This window comes from Crotalus tigris, unplaced genomic scaffold (genome assembly GCF_016545835.1).
Source record: "Crotalus tigris isolate CLP2741 ecotype Arizona unplaced genomic scaffold, ASM1654583v1 scf7180000024439.5362192, whole genome shotgun sequence".
In the NCBI taxonomy this organism is placed as follows: domain Eukaryota; kingdom Metazoa; phylum Chordata; class Lepidosauria; order Squamata; family Viperidae; genus Crotalus; species Crotalus tigris.
Window position 1 is genome coordinate 5,333,690 of NW_024100609.1, and position 19,572 is coordinate 5,353,261.

The 19,572-nt window shown below is 38.0% G+C and overlaps 1 long non-coding RNA gene across 3 annotated transcripts in view; it reads right to left on the minus strand.

Moving 5' to 3' along the window:
- LOC120302903 overlaps positions 1-17,971 on the minus strand; it is a 30,688-nt gene extending 12,717 nt beyond the window's left edge. For 2 of the 3 annotated variants that reach the window (XR_005555271.1, XR_005555270.1), the window contains exons 1-4: positions 17,917-17,971; positions 13,185-13,249; positions 7,962-8,027; positions 2,328-2,520 (exon numbers count right to left, since the gene is read on the minus strand). This is a non-coding gene — a long non-coding RNA (uncharacterized LOC120302903). Of the gene's footprint in view, positions 1-1,872; positions 2,521-7,961; positions 8,028-13,184; positions 13,250-17,916 lie in introns of those variants that run through there. The other variant, XR_005555269.1, reaches the window with a different exon arrangement.
- Positions 17,972-19,572: the final 1,601 nt, after the last annotated feature.

Consider the following 19,572-nt stretch of genomic DNA (forward strand, 5'->3'; position numbering starts at 1 on the left):
AAATGCTGCACTGATTGCTAAATGAAACAAAGGATTAATAAGACCCATCAGCCCTGTAGCTGGTGGAGGGTATAATTCTCTTTTTCTTTTGATGCTTTGTCTCCAAATGTATTGCATAGTCAGCCAGATGATTTGACAGGATTTGGCATTTTTATCAGCATATCAGGTTCTCCCCAAGGACTTTGAATAGGAGATCTTGTCTGATGGCGTTAAAAATATAATCATGGAATATAAGCTGTTCCAAATAAAGCTGCCTTTTACAATCGACTGATGGTCATTTTGTCAATGCTAATGGTGTTTAAGTGGTGCTTCACATGTTTTGGGATCACACCCAAGGTGCCTATTATTACTGCTTTATAAAACCCTAGTAAGACCACACCTGGAATACTGCAGCCAATATTGGTCACTATATCACAAAAAGGATGTTGAGAGTCTGGAAAAAATTCAGAGAAGAGCAACTAAGATGATCCAAGGCCTGGAGACTAAAATATATGAAGAACAGCTGCAGGATTTGGATTTGGTTAGTCTAAGAAAAGAAGAAATAGAGGAGACATGATAGCAGTGTTCCAGTATATGAGTGGCTGCCACAAAGAAGAGGGGATCACATTATTCACCAAAGCACCAGAGGACAGGACAAGAAACAATGGTTGGAAACTGAACAAAGAGAGAAGCAACCTGGAATTAAGGAGAAACTTCCTGACAGTGAGGACAATTAACCAGTGGAACACCTTGCCTCCAGAAATCATGGGCGCTCCATCATGGGAGATCTTCAAGAAGAGGCTAGACAGTGACTTGTCTGAGATGGTATAGGTCCTCCTGCTTGAGCAGGGGGCTGGACTAGGAGACCTCCAAGGTCCCTTCCAGCTCTATTCTATTCTAATTATGAGTACTACCTTTGCTTTTTTATATACAACAATGTGAAATTACAGCTGCCAGCTCTTTAGCTGGGGTTGCCTTTCATACGCATTGAGTTTATCACAATTACTAGAATGTCTTAATGTGTTGGTTTAGGATATGTGCAGATTCAAGCAGTGTGGCCTTTGGTAATTGACAGCTGGAAATTTTGTCAATCCACAAATTTTCTAAGTGCCGTCCAAGATTTTTTTGCCATGGCTCCTAATCTGTCAATGACCACTGGGACCCCCACAGCCACATTATGTATTCATGTAAGTTCCAGTTTTTAACTTGAACCAGTGCTTGTGCTTAGCTGTCTTTTACATACTCAGCCAATTCATGCTTTTCTTCTTTGACAGTTTGTTTGATCTTAAGTAAACCTCTGCCTCCATTTCTGCAGGGCAGGTATAATCTATCAATATTATTATTATAATATTTATATTATAATATATAATATTATATATATGTATATGTGTGTGTGTGTGTGTGTGTGTGTGTGTGTGTGTGTGTTCTGAGATTTTCGTGGGTGTTTGTATGTAGGTCTTTGGTTGTTCGGGTTTTCTCCCGTGTAAAATTGGAAGTGTCTTGGCGACGTTTCGACGAAGTCCCATTCGTCATCTTCAGGCTGGTGTTTTCAGCTTTGTGCTTCGAGCAGCTTCAGCTTTGCTGCTCGAAGCACGAAGCTGAAAACACCAGCCTGAAGATGACGAATGGGACTTCGTCGAAACGTCGCCAAGACACTTCCAATTTTACGCGCGAGAAAACCAGAACAACCAAAGACCGCACACACCTACACACACACACACACACACACACACACACACACACACACACACATATATATATATATATATATATATATATATATATATATATATATATATATATAATATTTTATATATAAATCAAGGAGGTGCCATTGCTTTTTCCTGCTTCCTATTTCCCCACAACAGCAACCCTGTCAGATGGGCTGGGTTGAGTCAGTGTGTCCGTCTGCAAATTACCCAGTGGCTAACTCTGTCATTCCTGATTTCTTTGGACCTAACAATGACCTAATGGATCACACAGTTGGTGTGTGTTTATGTGTGCATACCCACACAAAAACACAGCATATAAATATATACACACACACACATAGATACACACACACACACATACAAAGAGAGAGAGAGAGAGAGATACCCACACATATGTACACATTCAAAACATATGCACACATGCACAAACATACAGATAATGTTGAAAACAGTACCGTATATTGGTTTTAAAATTGCCAAATTGAAGGATATTAGAATTTATTATATTATGCTATAATTTCACATTTATGATATTTATAACTGACATACTGCTTTTTCTTCTTTCAAACCTCAGTTAGGAAAATTGGGGGGAGGGGGAGGCAGGATGTTATTCTGCTTTTTTGAAATAATCATCACCTTCACCAATCACCATTCCTCCATTGTAGTAGAGCTGGACCTTTCCACTTAATAACCTCGCTGCAGTGAGCACAGCTACATTTTCAAAAACTTGTGGAACTCTTGTAGAATGGCTGCTGTGCAAATTTCTGGGGAGATGCTGCTCTTTCAGCGGGAAGGTGCTGTTTTTAGCAGTCATGGTTCATGCATATTCCTGGAAAAATAAAAACATGATAAAGGATGTATAGTCATTACAACACTGCTAGGTGGAATGCCAGAACCGATTGACTCCACTATATTAGAAACAGAATGGCACTACTGATTAATTGTAGATCATAATTTATTTAACAATGGTGGAGTCTTCATTAATTACTCAAAAAAAATTATACCCTGCCTTTTAATTAAAAACCTACAGTGGCAACCGGTAAAGTAAAAAATGCATCCTTCCTCCCTCCCTTCCTTCCTTGGAAAGCTGGACAGACTCTATCAGAGAAACTAATGCTAGAAACCCTACTTGCCAGCGGATGTCAGTATGAGCCCTAATGTTGATGTAGCTCAGCTGGTTTGCAGAGAGATTTTTGCATAGGAAACTGAAGGAGGAGGATTACTCTTGCTAGCTTTCTTTTGGATTTCTCACTGTTTTTTCAAAAGACCAAGGATCAATGACTTTTCCTTTAGAGATATTTAAAACATAACAATATTCCATATATTTTCAGGGAAGTTGATCAGTATTCAAAAAACTAAAATAAAATACATGGTTTAAAACAAAATCAAGCCAAGCCAAGCCTTTTGTTAGGATTGCCACAATTACTGAAGATTTGTTGCATTGCTACTAATGATGTAATAGATGCCCAAATATTCCTAGAGCCCTTTGGAGTGAGGTCCATGTAGCTGCCATTCTGTTGGCATTCCATAAAATGTTGAAGATCTGATTGTTCTTCCAGATCTTATGATGTGACAAATGAGGCTCCTTGGGTATGTCTGATTTTTGTTTTTTTGCTTTCTGTTTGTATAGTGTGTCTAGTTGCCCTTTTGTTTTCGGTTTGCACTGGCTTTTATATTACTATTTATGAACTACTCAGAGTCCAAATTGGATTACATAAATAAAGTAAATAAACACTCAGTGGTATGAATGCAGCATCAGTTTCCACTGATTTTATATCAGTTGTCTTTCTACACAAATGTAAATTGAAATATAATTCATGACTACCTTGTCTTGATCAAGACCAGACCTTCTTCCTGATAATATCACTCATTACAGATCTGCTTTATCAGGTAGTTAGGGACACCTGCTCAATTTACCTTCCCGCTTACTATAAAGATTTACAGAATAGCCTTCAGTCCAAATGAAACACTCTTGTTCAACATTGCAATGGTTCTTTTTAATGGTAAAGAAGAGATGCTACATTCTCCGGCTGTATTGAAATTGGGGAAGATTGGGTGAGAAAGTATAGTAGAGTGTCAGATTTTTCACCTCAAACTAACAGGCTGAAAGTAATTTACTTCTTTTCTTGCTTAGCTATTTGTACTTGGAATTCCTCCAATGTAGAAAACTGACACAAAGCTAAGTATATGATTCTTCTGTCAGCATCAAGTTGCTCCCTGATAGCATACCTGCAAAGATTCAGACATATTCAGGTAAGGTTGCCCTTCACGCTTTGCCCAAGGACAAGCTCATGATCAAAATAGTCAAATTTAAAATTTAAAAAGCAGTTGCGGACAATTGCATTTTGCAGGACTTCAATGTAGACCATCCAAAAAAGTCTTATGCTCTATGGGACCAGCTGGCAGCATCATCTGCTGTCTTGAAGAACTGGCATGTATTTGGATAATACTGTAATTTCCTTATGCGTCTCTCTGTACTTTCAGTCTTGCAGCAAATAAACTTTTGTTGCATTGTTTACATTCCTTAAGTTTGCTTATTGCTTCTGAATCCTAAAAAGAACCCCTTGGCTCAGCTGTCCATCATTACCAGGACAATGGCAGCATTCAAATTTTCTTATCAAGTGAAACTCTACAGTCTGTCACTTTAGAGGAATGTTTCTTAAAGTGTGGTTCAAGGGTCTTTGGGAATTCCCCAAGACTCTTTCAAGGGTCCATAAGATTATTGTTATTATTATTAATAAAATAATAAATAAAATAATAATTAAAACATGTTATGCTATGCATAATGAATTTCACATTATTTTTACATTTTTAATAAATATCTACAAATGCACCAATTTTAATTTTTAATATAATAACAATAAATATAAGGCAAAACAAAACAAAACTTAATTTTTAAATGTAGGGTTTTTTTCCCCAAGAACAAAAAGAGAAACACTGCTATAGAATACTGTAATTGGAAGTTGGATGGTATAAACAAACAAACAAACAAATAAACGAACATTCTCTCTCTCTCTCTCTCTCTCTCTCTCTCTCTCTCTCTCCCTCCCTCCCTCCCTCCCTCCCACAATTAAGTCTACTTTATCCAATCAGTTCAACAGAGATAGCCTTCATTGATACTTAATTTCCTGCCACCATCTTCTTTCTTTCTCTCCTCCCCAAATTCTCAAACTAGGGAGATAGGAGCAAGACTGTGAGAAGGAAAACACCTTCCCCCTTTCTCCTAATAAAGTAAAACACAAGGTAACTTTACAGAACTTACTGGAGCAAAACAACTAACAAACCCCAAGGCTCAAGCTCGTACACAAAATGACCATTTGAAATAAGATTGGGTTTGTGAGGGTATGCACAACTACAGAACATGAAAGTGCATTAAAGTTCTTTAAAAAAAAATCTGGATTCAAAAGTAATCAGTGAGCAAAGGAATAGCCACCCAATACCACCCAATCTTGATCAAAAATGGAGATTGAGGCTCATGGACAATAGCTGTGAAAGAAACTGAGCCAAGCTTTGAGTATATCAAAATAAAAGAAAATAAATGATGTGTGTGACTGGGTTTTCCCCCCAAGCCCTAGAAATATCCTAGAGCAGGTCCTATCATCTCTCTCTCCTGCACTTAGGATGTACAGCATTCTCAAAACACCACAAAGGCATCCTTGATATGAAGCCTTTCCACTTTACTGTTCACCTCTACAATGGTTGAATGACTCTAGAGCAGTGTTTCTCAACCTCAGCAACATTAAGATGTATGGAGATATGTATCAAGAACAAAGAGGTATGTACGAGGGTTGAGAAACCTGCTCTAGATGCTTCAAACTGACAATGGGAAAAATGACTTCAGACAAAATTTCCCTCTAACAAATTTTTTCCTGGCTTCTTAACCTCAAGGAAGAACAGGAAAACATTTGCATGCCCTCAGGAAGACTATTTAATTCCCCTCTTGGTCATTATTCTGGACTTGTTAAAAAGGAAGCCCCACTCATAGGAGTATTGAGCTCTACTAGTTTAGTAGTCTGAGGTGCTGTTAATTTATTGGGTGTCCTCTTAAGCCTAGTTACCATGGAAGCATAAGAGAAAATTTAAAAAAAAGAGTCATGCCTGGCAAGGAAATTCTTGACCTATATTAAGATGGCATCCTGATTTCACATGTGCAGAGATGAGAAACTAGGCCTCCAGTGGAAAATGAGTCTTAATGCTTAGCCCATCCCATCCAAGGGTGCCCAATTGACTTGTATTTTGTAACAACTCAATATATCCTCACAGCAAACAGCAAAATGCATTTTTCCATGCTTCCATTTACTTTGAAAACCATACATCAAAATGGCAAGTCCACCCAAAGCTGAAGAACAGATTTGTCTTTTTACTGCCCGAGACAGTAAATGTTTACTTTAAATGTCCTGAAGTGCCTGTCCTTCTAACACCCGGCTTCTTATATCCAAATGCTCTCTTTTTTTTTGACTGGACAATTGGTTTTTAAGGACTATTCTTTTGTTCTTTTCCTCTTCACCAGTTTATTCATTGTGGTGATTTATTTATCATTCCTAGAATTATTAAACTGTTCACAAAAGGGGTTCTTTGACTGAACACCAAGAGAGTCCCTAAGCTCCATTACACAGATGACAAGATGAAGCTCGGATGAAAAAGATGTGGAAAAGAAAGAGGGGACAAATAAATAATTTAGTCACACTTTTTTAATGGCAGCAAGAATGACAAATGTCACAGCCTCTCAGTGAAGGAGCATGATGGAAAATAGCTTCTTAACACGGATGACTGTACAGTATTCCTTTTTATGGGCTGTAGTCAAAGATGATATTGTTTAAAATGATGACTTCTGTGGCCCAGAAGTCCTAGAGGGGAGTCAGGTCAGAATGAAAGGGTAATGGTAGAGACCTTGTAATGAAATCTGCCATGGATTCCTGAAAATCATAAAAATAATTAGCTGGTGCAAGAAGATCGGACAGACTGATTACCAACAATGGCATAACATAGTAGCAACAATGGTACATTGGAAGATCTGCAAGAAGTGCCATTTCTCTGCAAGCAAGAACTGGTAGGACCACAAAATAGAGAGAATAATAGGGAAAAAAAGCTAAAGTGCTCTGGGACTTTAGAATTCAAACAGACAGGCACCTGCCACATAGCAATTGTCAATAAGAAAGACAAAAAAAAGTCTGAATGGCAATATCTGGAGACAGCAGAAGAGAAAGAATTGGAGAAGATAATAAAATGCAAAGACCTGCAAATAGAAATAGAATGACTATGGCAAAAGAAAACAAAGGCAGTACCAATAGTAATATGCACCTTGAGTGCAATCCCAAAACAATTGGAGCATCACTTGAACACCATTGGCACTGACAAAACCACCATTGGTTAATTGCAAAAGGCAGCTTTACTTGGAATAGCTTACATCTTGTGATGATACATTTAACACCATTAAACATCCACATCTACCTATCCCAGAATCTTAAAAAGGACTCAATGGGTTGATAAAAATGCCAAACCCAGTCTAAAATCTGAATGATTGTGGGAACAATCATAATAATAATCAATAAGGACCATGCTAAATGTTGGAGTTTCTGGACATCTGATCACAAATGGGCTATAGAATTTAGGATTGTTGCTGAACAACCAGGACCAACTGCCGCAAGAAAAAATTGTTTATCCATTGCAAATATAGAAACATGGAAAACAATAGGGACATTTGGTTTAATCTTAAAACATCTAGAGCATCATTTGAATACCATGAGCATTGACAAAATCACCAGTTATAAAAGGCAGCTTTAATTGGAACAGCTTATATCCTTTATGATACCTTTAACACCATCAAATAACATGTGCCTATGCCAGGGAAGGACTCAGTCGGTGGATAAAAATGCCAGATCCAGTTTAAATGTCTGGCTGACTGTACGATGAACCATAATAACAATAAAAAGCTCTGATTTGCTTAAAGAGCTTTGATAGTAGTGGAAAAAGCATACATCACAGCAGTTCTTATGCTATTAGGTTGAATATAAAAACAATCAGATAGTGATAAATTTACTCCAATTCAATTTCAGCCTTGTTTGTCAAGAAACAAGGCCGAACAGAAATCATTATACTTTTCATCAGTGTTGGGGCCAAACCCACCTTGAAGTTTAAATCCCTGGAGCCTCAGAAATAAAGATACTGCCTTACTTTACCCAGTGTCTATTTTTAAAATAATGCCTCCCTATGAACCCATAATCTTGTGAAGACATGCTGTCATTCACTTTAACATATGACTTGTGTTACCTTGTTTTGCCAGCTGAAGTGGGTGGACATAGTTCAGATTCTGAAGAATGAATGAATGGCAGGTGCCTAAACGAACAAAATTAGAAAAGCTTTATTGATCAGTTCTGCATACTTACACAGAATTCCTTTCCCAGTCACCTGCAGTGGGTGCAAAGAATATCAGAAAAGGCTAGCCTGAGCAACAGGCTGCCTTTGTTGGGTGAGTTTTATAGCCCTTCAGCCTCTTCCCCCACTCCCTCCCCTTCCTAATGCTTAGATTGCTTGAGGGAAATTAAGTCAGGAAATAACTGCAGAGTTTAGGCATCAGCAAGGGATGTTGTGGTATGTGAGAGTGACCTTGGAAGGTGGAAGAAACAGTCATCCTGCAATTCCATCAGCTTTAATTGTTAAACTGCATTAAATTAGGGTGTCAATACTGCTGAATGCTTTCTTTTTGGCAGTGGAGGGAAATATTTTCCTATATGATCAGATAAATGAAATTATACCTCAGTTTTGGCATCCTTTTCTAATTTTCCCTCTGTGTGCGCAACACTTCCATCATTACCTAATGGAGTGTTTCAACAGAAGGAAATGTCATCTCCCATCTTTTTACAAAGTTCGGAATGTGTCTTTCAGTTTTACTTCCCTTCATCCTTTTAATCATTCTCTCTTACTGTTATTTATTTGCTTTCCCATGCTTACCCAGATTCTCACTGTGCCTATAAATTAACAGGCTCTAATGAATGTGATCATTCATTTAAAAATAAAATTTCAAGGCCAATAAAAAAACACCCCATCAATTTCCTTGCCAATGTTCCTCTTGCTATCCAACAACCATATATGTGATCAGGAAGATTTGACCCAGGGCAGCCATAATCCTAAAGCCTAACTTCCAGATGTGTGGACTTCATTGCCCAAAGATCTCCACCCATTAATCTTTTCCAAGTAAATAGAGGGTGCTTTTGTTTGATATTTTTCTTACTTGCTGAAATAACAAATGCAGTGCACATTTAGGTTGCAGGTGAGTTTGCGTGTGGACCTTCTAATGACTACCACTGCAGTCCCCTGTCAGTTACCTGGCAGGAATGCTGACCAGCATATAGCTATTTCATGGCAATATAAGCATAACAGTAGTCTGGACAAACACAGGATGCTCTGAACTGAGTTGTCAGCATCTGACTGAGGTGAAAATCTTGGCTGCATAACTTTATGGCATACCAGGTGGGAAAAGAGGATGGTCTGGGTGAAGATATGAGAAGCTATGAGAAGCTATGAGCCGAGGTGGCGCAGCAGTTAGAGTGCAGTACTGCAGGCCACTTTAGCTGACTGTGTTCAGCAGGTCAGCGGTTCAAATCTCACCGGCTCAAGGTTGACTCAGCCTTCCATCCTTCCGAGGTAGGTAAAATGAGGACCCAGATTGTTGGGGGCAATGTAAATATATATATACATTGCTTACTGGTGTACACCGCTTAGAGAGTGCTTGCACTTAAAGCGGTATATAAGTCTCATAAATAAATAAATAAAATAAATAAATAAGCTAGTAGTGGGTGTGGATAGGCTGTTTGGAGGGGGAAAATATACCTTCAAGTCAATTTTGCAGCTTTCTTAGCAGCATTTTTTTTTAAGAGACTCATTCTTTCCTAGGTATGATAGGAACAATTGGCCCAAGCTCACCCAGCTGTTTTAGTGAGTTAGGTGGGACTAGAACTCACATCTCCTAGTTTCTAGTCTATTGTTTTAACCACTCAATCAAACTGGCTCTTAGTAAAGGAGGGGATATTAAAAAAAATGATCTGCTCCAGGTGTCAGATATGCTAAGTACAGCATGAATCAATAATATTATTAATATTTAAGGGGTCACAAAGCTGCAAGAACTACCCTGATTGGAATATAAAAGACAAGGCACAGAAATAAATGGGCCCCAGAAAGAAGAGGAGAAAAGCAAACTCAGCCTCCCCTCACTTTATTTATGCATGTATTTATTTTAAATATTAATATTCAGCTTTGGTAATTAGCTTCATTCATGCTCTCATTTTAAGGCCCGTAGATGTAATCTGAAGCCGAAGAAAATTGGCAGTTTTAAAGCTCATCTAATTTTCATTCAATCAGAACTCACATCAAGTACCCAAGGGCCTGAGAAGGACCCAACATGAGGAAACAGCTGGGAGAGGATGCTTCACAAGGTTTGTGATCTGTTGAACCAACAACCCTGAACACGCCTGACTACTCAACATATTTTTCAGCTGGGCTGCCTGGTTTCTATTCACATCTGCAATATATAGAGGCAATAATTGCAAAAATGAAACCTGTAATGGAAATCTGCTACTTTATAATTAACACTTCACAAACAGCCATAAGTAAACTGTTATGGCAGAGCAGGCAACCTTTTGAAGCTTGAGGGGTAAGAGTTGTAAGAGTTAACTACACACCTGCCAATTGATGCATGTGTGCACACTGACAAACGTTTTCCTCTATGCAGATAACTTTTGTGTTCACATATTGCTGAAGGCATCCCCGCCTCCATGAGCATACAATTTTGCACAGATAAATAATACCCTGTCTACAGCCATTTGCTCATTCGTACAGAAACATCTATGTACGTCTATTGCTCTTTCCTGATTTGTCTTTTTTCTTGAAAAATATTTACAAAACCAAGAAGCCCAGAAAAAAGCCACAAGATGTAGGGTTGCTGCAGGGCCAGGCAAGAGTTTGAATGGCTATGAGATTGCACAAGATCCATCAACGAGAGGTGGGGGAAGGAATTGGGGCCAGAGGCTAAGCAATCTCATGGAGGGACTGGCCTAGGCAGTCATAGGTGTCCTGGTACCTTCCCTTATGATTAGGGCATACAATACTTTTCCTGATAATAGAGGAGGGAATTCTGTATACAGAATGTTTTTTTCTTCTACTCCTGCTTTTTTCAGTGAAAAACATCAGCTGCAGTTGCTGTTAACAAAGAACAAAACAGAGGGGAAAAAAACAACCCCACACTCCTGAGAGCCTTTTCCATCACAAGCGACAATGGCGGGCTACAGTGGCAGAATACATTTTATTAACCCATTAAACTTCTGACAAAAGAAAAAGACTTGAATTAGTGTATACCTGATATGGATGTGGATACTCTTCTAGATTAGCAACTCTCCCAGCTGTCCAGGAACACCAAGGCTTTGTGTTATTGATAGCTAGTTTTTGTTCTTGAGGCTTGTTTTACTACAAACTCCCTAATGAGGAGTTTATAGTAAAACAAGCCTCTGTGTGGGGTGTTGTATGGGCTCTGCATACTGAACACCTAAGTAAATAGTCAAGGAAATGTGTCATTGTAAGTTATTTCAGTTGAGGTACGGTACTGGATTTAATTACAATGATACTACAGGGTGATTGAACAAAGCAAAACATGCTTTTTTATGATCTTGTCACTATTAAATTTGGGCTCGACTAGAAGACCTCCAAGATCCCTCCAAGATCCCTTCCAGATTCTATTCTATTCTATTCTATTCTATTCTATTCTATTCTATTCTATTCTATTCTATTCTATTCTATTCTATTATCAAATCTGTAAGTCCTAGCTATTTTGGGGTGGGTGGGGGTGATGATGATGAAAATAAATCTTTCCTTTGAGGAGGTGAGGAATTTAAAAAGAAGAAAATTATGTAGGGGTGGCTGCAGTGATGGTGGTTGGCTTTTAAAAGACAGGTGTGAACTGGGTGATCCAAGACCCAACTCTTCTAGAGTTGAATTGAATATGCATGAAAAGGGGCAGGCTTTGGTCTCCTGGTTGTGTCTGCCATTTTGAAACCGATGATCATTGTTGTAGACACCCCTGAGAATATATCTCCTCTTAGGCTGTTAATCAAAGACAAAGCTATATTGCCCCTTTATTTCCTAGAATTGGTCCCAAAATGTATTTCTACACACATTATCTGGGAAAAATGCAATTGAACTTACTGAGTCTTATTTCTGAGTACACATTGCTATTTTCTGAGCTAAGATAGTATTATATTATCTCTGCAAAGACTTGTTCTTCATTAAAACTGTCATGGGAACAGGGAACAGTGATGAGGAGAAGAGGGAGCGCTAATCTTGAAGTCTTCTTTCACACAACGTGGCGATAGTACTATGAAAATGGACAATCACATAACCCTCTTGGTCACCTTATAAAAAAGATTACTACAAGAACCCCAGACTTCATTCCCAGGAATTAAATCACATTATCTATTTTTTTTAAAGTGAATTCATTCCATCAGATTGAGTACATCCAGAATAAAAGTGGAATAATTGCAATTATGCTAATAATAATTGTGAGATAAGAATAAAAGTGGAATTATAATTGCAATTACACCAATGATGATTGTCAGATAACTAACTATGAACTTGTGGTTGATAGAAGCTACTTGACAGTTACGGTGTTTGTGCTTTTTCCAATTCAAATGCTTGTCCCTCAAGAGGAAAGTTTTCCTACTCTGACAGGCCTTGCCAAAAATTATTGAGTTTTGTGAGAAAAGGTTTTTCTCTTTTGCTTGATCCCTAAGAAATCTAGGCAGCAGTTCTGACTGAATAACTTAGTATATAGTTACTATTCTAATACTATCTTTATCTTGCATAGGAACATATTTTATATTAGCAGAAAATTATTTATCATGTAAGTACTTGGCTTTAACCCGTTTCCCCCCCTCTTTTTGTAAAACACCATTCTATGCCATATTCTATCCTACTCTGGATGCTGAAAGCAGATTTGGGGGAAAAGGGCAGGAAGAAAAATATGGATAACCTGTCGCGAACAAGTGGAAACACTTCCTGCTATTGTACTGAATAAAATCCCTTATGTTTAATTCAATGCTTTAAGCAAAACTGAACATTTTAGAACAAAAAGACAAAGCTTTCTTCTTTCTCCAGCTATCCTATAATATGCCGTATTTCTTTTAGTTTTGGCAGCCACCTAAGTGTGACTTGGTAGCCTGGATGTTTTTATTCTCTGAATCAACCAAAGTTTGAAATCTGCTTGAGATCATAGCCTGAGGCTATAATCTGGAGTTTTAGAAGTCTGTAGGGCAGCAATTTTGACTGTTTTTTTGTTTTGTTTTGATTTTGCTAACCAAGGCAATTCTACTGGATTGGCTCATTATTTATTTTTATGGTTTATATCCCATCTTTCTGCCTATCGGGCTCTCGGGAGGGCTCCCAATAAAAAATAAAGTGCGAGCACTTAAAATCTCATAAACACAGTTAAAATCATTATAGAAGTACCTTGTTATGACCCTGGGATCTCTCTCCCGTAGAGGTCTGCTTCCAAGTTCTTGCTGTTTCTGGGTCTTGAAAAATGAAAGGAAGAGGAGTTCATAATATGTAATAACTCTAAATTCAAAAAGTCATGAAGAAAAGAACCATAGGGCTGAACAACCCACTTAACTCCCCCAATTCATTTTTGTATCTCCAAGATTCCTTGAGGATATTTCCTGTGGAAACTCAGTGCCAACATTATATTTTCCCTTCCTTTTTTTTTCACACAAAAAAACCATAAATTAGGTGGGAATCTTAATGGACTAAAAATGAAGTGGATGGACTTCTTTCCTTTGACTGCCTTGATCTGCATTTGTGAAAGCCAGGGGAGGCCTCTGAACTTGCAGTCTTCCTACGCTTTCACTCAGCTGTTCTTGTGTTATTGGAAGTTACATAAGGAAGATTACCGCCCCTAAATGCTGCTTTAGTGCCCTACTGTAAGGGCTGGTTGAGAAAGGTCAATAAGACAAAAATGTCTTGCTAAGGCAAATTGTGCCACATCTTTGCCTTAACAAAGATAACTACATTGTCTCTGCAGCACAGATCTATTAATGAGGTAAGTTCAAGACATTTTACCTAGACCTCTTGTGCATGCAATAGGTTTTCACTATAAGACAGACTTTTTAAATAATAATAGCAGAAACAGCATGTATCACTTTATTCCTAGAAGTGGTTAAATTTGCTAGTGAGTCATGCCAACAAGTCTAAAAGTTCTAAAAAGTAAATGATCACAGAAGGGTGCGCTTTCCAAACTTCAATAAGAACTTACATTTTAAACAGATGTTGAAGTTTTAAAAAAGTTTTTAGGTTAGAGGAAGATACTTTTGGTGTGCTAATTCAGCACAACTTCACTACAAGCTCTTTTTAGGACACTTTGGGTATTAGTATGCTGGCCTTTCTTTCCTCGTCCCTGCTAACTCTTCCTTTGAAGAAATACTACAGGGGAAAATTTAAGAAGGTATGAGAGCATATTGCTTCTCTCTTATAGTTTACACTCATTCTTATAATAGGTTCAATAAAACCTTGCTGCCTTTGTATCTCAAGTCACAATCTGAATTCAGTCATGCTATTTTAGGATTAGATCTTCCAAGATCCTGGGAAATTTTTATATCCCAAATAAACTCTTCACAAAAGATAGATCAAAAGGTTGATCTGCAATATATCTATCTATTTACTAGTAAACTTTCATGTCTGTAACCTTTAACTGTGTGAAACAGTGCATTCATAAGGCAACTATTTTCGAATCAAGGTACCCCAAATGGACTAGCTTACACAATGCATCCAAAATCTGGGATGCATGACTAACATGGGATTGAAATTTGGCAAATTTGTTATTGCTTCAGTGCTGCCATGCTGGTATACTGCCACCCAGAAGTTGAGTAGACTGCCCCTGTCCTGGCCCTATGAAGGCTGGGTAGACTAGTTGAACCATCAGCTGCTAAAGAGCAGTCAGCTACAGTCAAGCTGGCAGGAAGCTGAAAGTTGCTGCTGCTTGCAATGCTCTTTTGTTCTTAGACATTCTTTCTCTCTCTCTATTTAGATAAGGAAATATCTCAACTCTACAATGGCCCAGTTGGGCACGGGTTGTACAATGTGCTAGTAAGACTCTTGTGTCTCTAACCTTTAACTGGGCAAAATGGTGCATCTTAGGGCAAAATCTTGTCAAAAAGGGTGTCTCAAACTTATAAAATGCTGGAATCCATTACTACCAAGGGAATGAAGTTTGGGAAATGTGCTTCAGTGCTGCTTCAGTGCTGCCAGGCTGGTGCATTCATGTGACCTCATTTTCAACATTCTGTGTCAGTTTCCCAGCCACTTGTGCAATCTTTTGTTCCCTGCTTCCCAGCAGTAACCACTTACCTGTCTGCTGGGAAGGGCAAGATAGGGGAGGGAAGAAAGGAAGGGACAGAGGAAAGAACAGGGAGAAAGAAATCCCCATACACCCTTCCTGGCCCATATCACCCCCCATGTGCTCTCCTTGACTATCATGGCCCCCTCTATACCTTATTTGACCTATATAGTGCATATGACCTTCTTACTCAGTCTTACCTCTCCATAGCTTACCCTCTTGCACAGTGCCATGCACCTGCACACTTCTTGCACACAGTCACACCCTTCATGACCCATGCCACCCACACATGCCTTTCCCAATCCACACAGCATCTCTCACACAATCCCCACATACTTCACAAGCTACACTGCCATCCTTCCCAACTGACCCTTCCCTACCATACCTTACCTGACCCATGCAGTACTCTCTGTGTATGTGCATGCACCCTTCCCAATCCATACCACCCCCTCCATGTCTTCCCCAAAAGGCATAGCATCTCTCATATACTGCATGCATATCTACTGACCCCCTCATGCCTTTCTTGACTCATGTAGCCCCTTCTGTGCACTCCCATAGTCTCTCAATCTGCATGGCCCATGTGCCCTCACCAACCCATGTGGCACCTCTCATACACACCACAATCCCATGCACCTTTCTCAACCAGTGCCTCCCTCACGCATGCCCTACCCAAACCATGGTGGCCCTTTGTTGAAAAAGATCTCTACCTCTTAAAACTTCTAACTGCATTAGTCTTTTTTTTTTAGGATTGTCATAATTATGCAAAGTAGTTATATATATCTTCCTCTGGCAGAGCTCTCCTCTCTTTGCAAAAGACTAAGCCTTATTCCAAACATTGCTTTTCTAAAACATAATGGTTTATGAGTAGTTTATACATAATTTTACCAAATTAAACCAATGTTGGGGTTCATGTGACACGATGAACTGTAAAATAATCATATGGGCTAGGTTCACACAATATTCTAGATTGAAATGCCTTGCCAAACTGTTAAATGAAGTTTAATGTCTTGTACAAACATAGTTAAAGACTACTACCAATTTACTACTACTTAATTCAGTGTGTTCTTGGCTGTTCTGTCACATATCCTTCTGGCATGTAATAGAATCCACTGTAGTTGGACCATATGTTCTTCCTGTCTAAGTGGCTACTTAGATGCAATCTTTCACCTCAAATGATCTAATTAGTCAGTTTTTGCTATGAATATGCTATTGGTTCCAAGAATAGTGGAAGTAAGAAGCAAGAATTTTAAATACACAAATGTGACACGTTAACTTCACCTCCTAAGCCTGGAGGATAATTGGTGATATCTGTTATAAAATGTTCTAATAATTGCCACCTCAACTCTAATTCACATCAGAGCAAAAGCAGAAAGCAGGAGCCAAAACTTTTTAGTTTTTAAGTTTAAATATTCCTGCTTCATTAGGTATTCTACGAAATACGGCTAAATGCTTATTTGCTGCATTTGGAGCAGCGCTGCCCAATGCTTAGAAAATCATATACACATATGAAACTTTTCATCCAAATTCACCAGTTTACTTAACTTTGTGTAGAATAGTTGCCTTAGGGAATATAATTACTGTAGTTCCATTGTTCAGAAGTGGGTGAATAACAGCAGTTATTATTGCCGGACCATTATGCGTGAGTTTATAATAACTGAAATGTCTACTTTACATTAGAAAAAGGCAACTACAGTACATATCTGAACAAATATGCCATTAGAAAATAGAAAAGCTATTTTTTATATAAAAAGAAAAAGATGTGCCTCAAATGCAAATTAACATAAATCAGAAAGCTGTCAAAAACATGAAATATGTCTTCCAATTTTTGGAAAGTTGTTTTCCTGTGAACCAGGCCACTGTTTCTTTATTTCAAACAAAGTATATTTTATTTCATTTCCCCCCCATACACTCTAGAGCTTACATAGAAACATTTTCTAGAAATATGTGGAGAAATCAGACTTTGAGATGTCATGTAGATCAGTGGGAAAAGTTTCAGTATGGAGGAAAGAAAACCTCCATTGTTTTGTCAAAGTCTTTGGTCATCTGCAACTTTAAATCCCATTTATCAGTTCATCACTGGGGCAAGAAGTAAGATTTTCCTCATTTGGCTCCTGAGTGCAAAGCACTTCCAGAACACACGCAGTTCTGGAAGTGAAGAAAACCGTGGAAATAGAATAACAAATTAGTTTTCATTGCCTGCACATTTTCATTGCTGTCTATCATACCCTGTCATAAGATAGCTAATGTTTAATTGAGTTCCTTCATCAATTTGTATTGCCTCTGTGGTATCTGAAGCAGCTTTCATTTATCTCTATAAATTGAACTCTTCTATGAAGGCTGGAGCAGTTAATTATTATAAAGAGGATTCATTCATAGCACTGATTCAAACTCCCTCCATGGCATTCCAAGGATAGAAATGAAATGGCTGAAGTTCAAACATAATCCCTGTACTCCTAATAATGAACAGGCCCCTCAGTTTCTGAGCAAATTTTCCAAAGTGTCAGTGATTTCTGGACAAAGTCAGAATTCCATTCCATTGTCATCCTGACAAAGGGCATCAATCTAGAGGGAAAGATGGGGGTTACTATTTTTTTTAAAGCAATGCTTCATTAGAAAGGAGTTTTCTAAGCTACAAAGAGTGGCAGGGCTGCACACAAAGACTATAGTCAAGCTGTTCATTTATGGACAAGCTTGCCAACTTCTAGTGGTACATGCATGCCATCCAGGTGAATGGTGATGGCATGTTCTATTTCATGCAAGTTCCTTGGAGAACAGCCAGAAGAACCAAAATTATTTGATGGACAGGCTATACCTCTTTTACTCTTTACAACTCTGAAGGCATACCCATACCTGGTTGAAGGGACTCAGAAATCAACCACATTATTGGATGAAAGATAGCTTCCAAATGACTCTACTTCAAGAGATCTATGAAAACATGATAAGATAAGTATGCATATTAGAAAAAAATATGCACCTAGCAGTTTTTATCTCTACTGTGCTATAAGCCATGCTATTTATTGATATTTATATATTTATATTTATCAAATTTCTATACTGCCCATCTTACCTAAGTGACCCTACGTGCACAAACTTTTTTCTTTTTTTACAATTTCCTGAGAGGAAAGGGCTACAACTACACTTAACACAGAAGGAATGTCTTTTACTTTATCATTTTATAGTATGAGATAGTTTCCTCCAAGCCACATCTGCCAATTGAATTAGATTACACCTCCCTTTATCTCTAGGCAGCATGGACATTGTAGTCAAACTAGGCAGAAATTAAAAAAAGACTGAACTAAATTTTAGTACTGGAATCCTTTAGCAATTGGTTAGAGAGTTTCTTTCCCCCCAAAAAAATCATATATGGTATTTTTCTGTGAAAATTAGTCATACTTTTAATCTAAAGTTATATAGGCTCCATGCTGCATCTCAGTTGTAACATGTTACTTGTGTTTCGCTGAGATGTAATTTTGTCTCTGCATTTCTGCCCTACTCTTTCTAGCTCAACTTTTAATGTGCTAATCATCCATTGAAAGCTATCAGAAGGCACCTAGCCAAATCAAGCTCTAGTCTTAGATACACCTGCAAGAAGGTAAGGCCCAGTGAAAGTATGTGGTCTTTCTTTGGGACTTAAAATATTTTAAAAATCTTCTATAAGTACCTCACAAAGTGAATGTTATGTTGACAAGATTATTGATGCAGCGTCTGATGATGAAGTAGTCATGCCTAGCCCATGCACTTTTTGTATTCAGAATAGATTATCCACTTCTGACATTTTTAATTAATCATTTTCCTTCATTTCACATGTAAGTCTGACCAAAAAGATCCTATTTGTTGCGGGGGAACAGATTAGACTTTCTAGCAACCAATCATTGGGTTACATACAGCTGGGCAATTTAAGTCATTCAATAAGCTCAGAACTGAATCAAATTTGCACTCTGATTTTATTTATTTGAGTTATACTCTGCCTTTCATTCAGGAGCTCAAGGCACTGTACATAGTGCTTTCTTCCTCCTGCTTTTGTTCCTCATTTATATTTAAAAGGAGTGCACATTAAACTGCTTGTTAGCAAATTCTCAAAAACTTTCTGAATACATTAATTATGTAATCTGTATTATTTCAGATGTATATCAAATACAAGCAATTCTGGAAAGCTGACACAATAGACATATCAATAAAATGACAGGATATAGCACACATATAATAAATGAAATATGGCCACTGAAGACAAACAACAAATACATTCAATTTGTGGGTTCAATTTCTTCCTGACCTTCATTCCTAAGAGAAAAACCAGTTCTTCGAGGCTTTATGAAAGGCCAGCAGGGTTGGGGGCTAATCTAATTTTGGGAAAAATAATGCATGTCTGAACAAAATGGAATTTTGTTCAATGTATTTTGAAAACATTTTCATTTATTGGTTTTCATTCCCCTGACAGAGATATTCAATTGAAACACATTGGGATTTTTTAATATATATAATTAAAAAAAACTTCCCCTCTAATTA